The sequence below is a fragment of the Octodon degus genome, unplaced genomic scaffold (genome assembly GCF_000260255.1).
Source record: "Octodon degus isolate 3935 unplaced genomic scaffold, OctDeg1.0 scaffold00021, whole genome shotgun sequence".
Taxonomy (NCBI): Eukaryota; Metazoa; Chordata; class Mammalia; order Rodentia; family Octodontidae; genus Octodon; species Octodon degus.
In genome coordinates this window covers 7,657,046-7,663,492 of record NW_004524597.1, presented here as the reverse complement: position 1 = coordinate 7,663,492, position 6,447 = coordinate 7,657,046, and the positions used below count along the sequence as shown (strand labels likewise).

The following is a 6,447-nucleotide window of genomic DNA, read 5'->3' as shown; positions in this document are numbered from 1 at the left end:
CTACTGAGCTATCTCCCCAGCCCCATTACTTCTGAACACAATGGGGAAAACCTTTTATAACCTGGGACTCACTGCTATGGGGAGGAGCCCATCCCAGCAGAACTGATTCCCAAGATTTCCTGACGTGACTTCTACTCTAAATGGCCTGTGTATGAGGTGAACCAAGATTAGTTCTCTCCAGACTCAGCCAGGCCCAGGGTCTCTGGCACTTGGCTCCTGTGCTTCTCTTTGAGTGGCCTGAACCTCACCTTCCACTGAAGCTTCAAGAGGAGGCCTCCTACCTTGCTGGGAACATGAAGGCAGCTCGGGTTTTTCTGTTCCAGGTCTTCTGGACCTTCATCTAGAAGGCACACTTCTCCTGGGCTTGACACAAGCATTAAGTCCCAGGCTTGTCCCTGTATCCCCGCCCCTCTACCTCAAGGGCTGATGGCAGCACCTTTCAGGAGGGACTTAGAATCTGTTGCATAGCCTCAAGCTAATCCTTTGATCCACATTTCAGAAACCCAGGATGTTCCCACTCCCACCCCTATACGCTACTCCCAAGTCTGGCCTTCTCACCAGCTATGGAGGTAATAGGTCAGACCCCATTTCTCCTCTCTTCATCTTAAAACTTCATGGAGAAGTTCACTCCTTGAGGATAGTGTACAACCTGTTCATTCTGCAGTAGGCAAGGCTGTGATACTTGCTGCAGGACATGTGTTTGGAAAGCACGATATAAATGATGAATTTAAAAATCAAATCCACATTTCAGCACTCAGGAGGCTGAAGCAGGAGGAGCACCATGAGCTCAGGCAAATTGGCCTACATAGTGAGTTCAAGGCTAGCCTCAACTATGTAGCGATGGGGCTGGGGAGATAGCTCAGCAGAATAAGCGCTTGCCTGGCAAGCACAAGAGCCTGAGTTCAATCTCCAGTTCTGCCAAAAAACCCCAAACCAAAACAAACCAAAACAAAACAAAAAAAAAAAAAACTTGTAGCAGCCCCAATCTAAGAAACAAATAAAAACATAAAATCCACTTTAAAACTAGTAAAGACATGTGCCTCTTTTTTCTTCTTTCACTCCGTTTCTTTTTTTCTTTTTTCCTTTTCTTTTCTTTCTTTCTTTTTCCTTTTTTTTTTTGTCCCTTCTTTTTCTTTTTCTTTCCCTCCTTCCCTTTTCCCTCCCTTCTTTGGTGAAGAGCCATCTCTGTTTGGGGGAGAAAAGACAAGTAAACCTGATTTTACTTAGTTGGCATAAGACAGAAGATGCCAGGAACATTAAGGATGTTGAAGGCATTTATGGTCCCAGGACTGTGTGCTGCCTGGTTGCAAGGCTGAAAGGGGCCCAAGGAGAGACAGCCCACTCCAGAGCCGAGGAAGTTCACTTCACCATGACTCATGGCCTTCTGCACCGGGGATTTGCAACAAGACCAGAATCCATCCTCAGGCCCTGCCTGTGCAGAGCAAGAGGAGGCCAAGCAGTTATTGGCAGAAAAACAAGAGCAAAATTAGCTTGCGTACTTCAAGTCTGTGGCCGTCTGCCAACATTTCCTTCAAACACGAACATTCTTATTTTCATTCTGGAAGTATTTTGTCAGGTTTATTGCGAATGAAAGGGTGGTGAACAGATAGAAACAAAGCGATACTTGCTGAGCTGGAAGGACTGTTTTAAATCTAAATCTACTCTTTTAAATTTACTTTCAAGAGCACACCAATATGTGTACACTTTTCTGGGGAGGCCTCAGTCTTTACTTCAGGGGGACTTTAACCTAAGTCAGATATGGCCTTTATGATTCATCCTGGGTCTCCAGGCATGGGCGCCCATATGTACGTTTCACAAGCGTGCATATGCCCAATACTTGGCTGAGCCGCCCCTGGAAGCATATGCAAGACAGATGGGCACTGAATCCACGAGATAATGGAGCATTCTAATGAATGTCTTTGGCATCAAGTCTTAATGTTCCTGTAAACTTTTCAAAGCCATGAAATTAATATACATTCTTCACAGCAATACAAAAGTGACTAATTTAATTGAAAAGAATCCAGCAAAATTAATTAGTAAATAAAAGTTAAAACTAATACCCTTTGACAATGGAGAATAATATCTTTGGGTTTTTACATTTGCTTACATATCCCTTCAGCTATGACAGTTTGTCACACAACACACTTTTTTGTTTTGCAAAGAACATCATGACATTGAGATGCTAGCTGCCACTGTGGATTATGAAAAGGGACAAGGTATACCGCCCCATCTCCAGCCACAGAGAGAGTCACTTAGCTCAAAAGAGTTTCTTTTTATGGCACAATGACTTTGTAAGAGATAGTGAATAAAAAAGGAAGTGAACAATTTTCCTGCATGGATAAAACGTATTTTTGGCTGTAAAGGCATTTATTAGCATAGGTGTCTAAAGATCTTTCTTCCTCCCTTACCTTCACAATCCTAAGTAATGAAGAGGTCAGGCAATGCCTTCTGCCTTTACCTGTCTTCTTTTGTAGTGCTGGAGGTCAAACTTTGGGCCCCACCAGTACTAGTCAAGTACTCAACCACTGAGCTACCTCCCCAGGATGAGTTTTTTTCTTTCTAGATAGTTGACTTGAATTAAAACAAACAAAAATCCAGAGCTTCTAGATAAACAATACCCTGCTAGTTTCTTCCCAAGGAGAGCACAGCCTTTCTTCATGTTGCTTAAGAATCAGCCCTCTCTTACCTAGTTTTCCAAAAATTGAAAACAACACTTACATTTAAGAGATACACACCTAAGGGTCTGCGCTGGGACCACGTGCAGAAAAGTTGGGGACTTGTTTTCAGCATATCCTTAAAATCTTGGAAACTGGTATTCATGCATCTAAATGAAAAGATTGGGAAATTGGGGCAGTGAATAAATACTTACTTTGGATCTGTACTATTGATAAAAAAAATAAAAAGAAAAAGAAACATTTAAAACCACTGGAAAAAGTGAGTCCTTTTTTTTTTTCTATTTTTGTTCAGTGCAATCCAAATAAAACACGCTTTGTTTCACTCCTGTCTGTGAGCTCAGAGTTGAACAAGCTCCAGCGAAGTCCCACAGAAAGTGGGGAGCAGTGCCTCTCTCCCACAATTCTGAACATAGCCATGCTTCACCTTCTTTCTTGGCACCAGCCCAAGAGACATCAGGGAGAGGAGCTTTTTGCTCCCTTCCTTTAGCTGCGTTTCTGCACAGATCCTTGTCAGTGGAAAGGGGGTGACTGAACCTCAGTGCTAAGAGAGACACTGAAGGCCCTGAAAATTTGGAGCCACACTGTGTCCTGGACAATCCTATCCAAGTGAAGGGGATCTGAGGGTGCCCCAGCAGAGAAAAGGCTGGATCAAGGTTGCCATATTTTCTTCCTGGAAATACTTGTGTTAGGACCCTGGCAGTTGAGCCAGTGAATTAAAATGCAAGGATGGGGGTTGACAGGAGTGGCTCAGGATACAGTACTTTCCTCATATGTGGGAGGCCCTGATCTAATCCACAGCTTTTAAAAAAAATTAAAGATTTAAAAATGCAAGGACCAGCCTGTTTTCCCCTATAGCTGAAGTGAGCATACATGGATGGGTAGGCTCTGTGGATTGATGTTATAAAACAATGTCTCAATTCTGGGTGTGGTGGTATATGCCTGTAATCCCAACACTTGGGAGACTGAGGCAGGAGTATCACCATGAGCTCAAGGCCAGCTTACACTACCAGCAAAACCCTGCCTCAAAAACCAAACAAGAACAAAAAGGATGTCTCAGGGCCCTTGCAGATAAATTAATGCTCTGGTCATTAACGTCAAAAAAAAAAAATTCTTTTGGTACAGGGTCTTACTACACAGTTCAGACTCGTAGTGATCCTCCTGTCTCAGCCTCCCCAGTGCTGAGATTACAGGCATATGCCAGCATACCCAATTTCGGTGGCCTACCCCGTGTCAAACCTGGTCCCTTGCCCTTGTCTGGCAGGTGCTTATACTGCTGAGCTATCTTCCCAGCCCCCAATGGTCATTGACAGTTTCTTCTTCTATTCACAATGGTACTCCTGAACAGGAACTTTGTCCCCTTAAGTAAAATAAAACTTGGAGTTTCCTACTCAGTACTGTTTGTTTGTTTGTTTGTTTGTTTTTGTTTTGGTGGAACCAGGGATTGAACTCAGACTCTTGGGCTTGCCAGGGAAGCACTTATTCTACTAAGCTATCTCCTCGGCCCTTCAGTACTGTTTTTGACTTCTGGGAAAAAGTGGTTAGGTTTTCTTTCTCTCCAACCTTCTCCTATAATTTTCCTGTCCTGACAACCACTCCCAATCAGAAGGCTGTGTGTACCTTTGTCACCCTGCACAGCGATATACCAACATCAGTGATATCGCATTAAGGGTACATGTGCCTCACAGAACTGTTTTTTTGTTTGTTTTGTTTTATTGTCTTTTTGAGACAGGATCTCACTATGCAGCTCAGGCTGGCCTTGAGCTTCCCAGGCTGGTCTTGAACTCCTAATGATCCTTAGCCTCTCGAGTGCTAGGATTACAGCTATATGCCACCATGTTCAGCTTTCATCCTTGAGTTTAATTTTATGCTAAGAGTGACCCCAAAGCCTGCTTGGCATCTGTCTGAGGGTTTGTGATGCACTCTGAGCTGTTGTGCTTAGAATGTATGTTGGCCAAGGGTGGGCTGGAGCCATACTACTCTGTGTTGTCACTGGATGTTGATGATCTACTCTTCATTGATATCCACTTTTGGGAACTCCCAACATGGTCTTCTGTTCTGTCCCAGTGCTTCCTCAGTTCCAAGGACAGCCATGGGGTCCCTTGGTGGGGCTGTATAGCCTCTCTGCTTGGGTTCCACACTAGCCTCTGGGGTCTGGCTTGCTGTTGCCTGTGCTGGCCCAGAAATGCAGGGTTGAGGTTCATCTTTCTGGAGTAGGCCCAGCTAGTCACTCTACCATCTTCCTGTGGGTAAAATCAGAAGAGACATGCAGATGATTATCAGGAGGGATGTGCGTACCACAGGCTTGTCCAGGATTCATGGCAGCTTATAGGGATAGGTTTGAATTTGGAGTGTCTCTACTAGGCCAGTGCTGAGGCCCAGACCTGGAAAGAATTACAGACAGAACATGGAGTTCACCAAGAAAACCCAGGGCAGCAAGAGTCCTGGCACTGTGGCTCCAAGCTGGGGGGCTGCTCTCTTGTCCTTTGGAAGAGTTAGAGGAAGGAAGAGATGAGCTAGTGCACCTGGTGGTGGTGTGGTCCTGGAGCATTCTCCCTGAGGTGGACACAGGGGGAGGTCCTGTGCTTGTAGTGATGAGAGAAGCCTGTTCTTGTACCAGCAGCCCTGGGGACACAGACCAGACTATTAGGGTCCTGATAACTGTCCCAAGGTAGAGGCCAAGTGTGACCTGGATGCTAACCTACCAGACATCCTAGCTTTTCTCTCAGAGGATTCAGGTCTGAGCCCTTTGTAATTCTTCCAGCAAGGCAAACAGTTAATAAAGAGACATGTGGAATCTAGAAATGAGTGGAAGGGAATGGAAGGTGGTCCCCGGTGCTGGGCTTGTAAGAGAAGACACTTGAAGTTTTTGGATCACTAGCCATGTGACTCAGCCAATACACTCATGTTGTCTCAGTTGAAAGGTTTAAGAAAAAAGGATGCTTATATCCTAAATTATCTGCATAATAACTTTAAAACTCTTATTATTAAAAATGGTTGTACTTTCTTAGGTTTTCATTAGTGTTATGAAAATTCACATAAACACCTTTTTAAATAAAGAAAACAAAAATAAAAGCCCAAAAATTCTTTGAGTGCCATCAAAGACTAGGATCTTCAGAAATACTTGACTGAAATTACTGAAGAGTGCAATTCATTCAATTAATGATATGGAGCCCATGCCCGGTGAATGTGTGGGAGAGCTTCCCGCTACCCTGTGCTGGCAGGACCTACTGGTCCCAGCCCAGGCGCAGTGTGGGTGACACTCTCATTCACCCCCTTGGGACACCCCACCACCACTTTGTAGTACCCCCCCACCCCACCCACTGAGTAGGAATTTCTGTCACATTCCGGGAACCCCCAGAACCAGTCCTAGACCAGGCCCAGTGAGTGTGTGGGAGAGTTGCCTCTCCCCCTTACTCCACCTTGTCCCCTCCAGACTCAGCCTAAGCCTGGCATACAGGCCTGGGGTGAAACCCTGCAGCTGCAATCCCTGCAGAGAGTGTAGAGGACAGAACTACCTAGCTAGTCCAGGAGCAGAACATCTTGCCAGAGTGGCACAACATGTTCACCCCCAAGGGCAGCAGCAGGAAGGAGCTGAGCACAGCAGCCAGACCCAAGCCAGGCACAACTGGATAAATCCAACTTTGTAGATCTGCACCTGAATTTCAGTACGTGCTAAGGTTATAACTGCACCAAAGATCTACAACAAAGGTCAGAAGACAGTGCTACACAAAATGACAACAACAAGAAGCAAAATGCAATCTCAGAACCCAAG

At 45.0% G+C, this 6,447-nt stretch overlaps 1 pseudogene; it reads right to left on the bottom strand.

The window, feature by feature from the left end:
* The window catches only part of LOC101584362, a 95,401-nt pseudogene that overhangs the window by 78,569 nt on the left and 10,385 nt on the right, over positions 1-6,447 (bottom strand).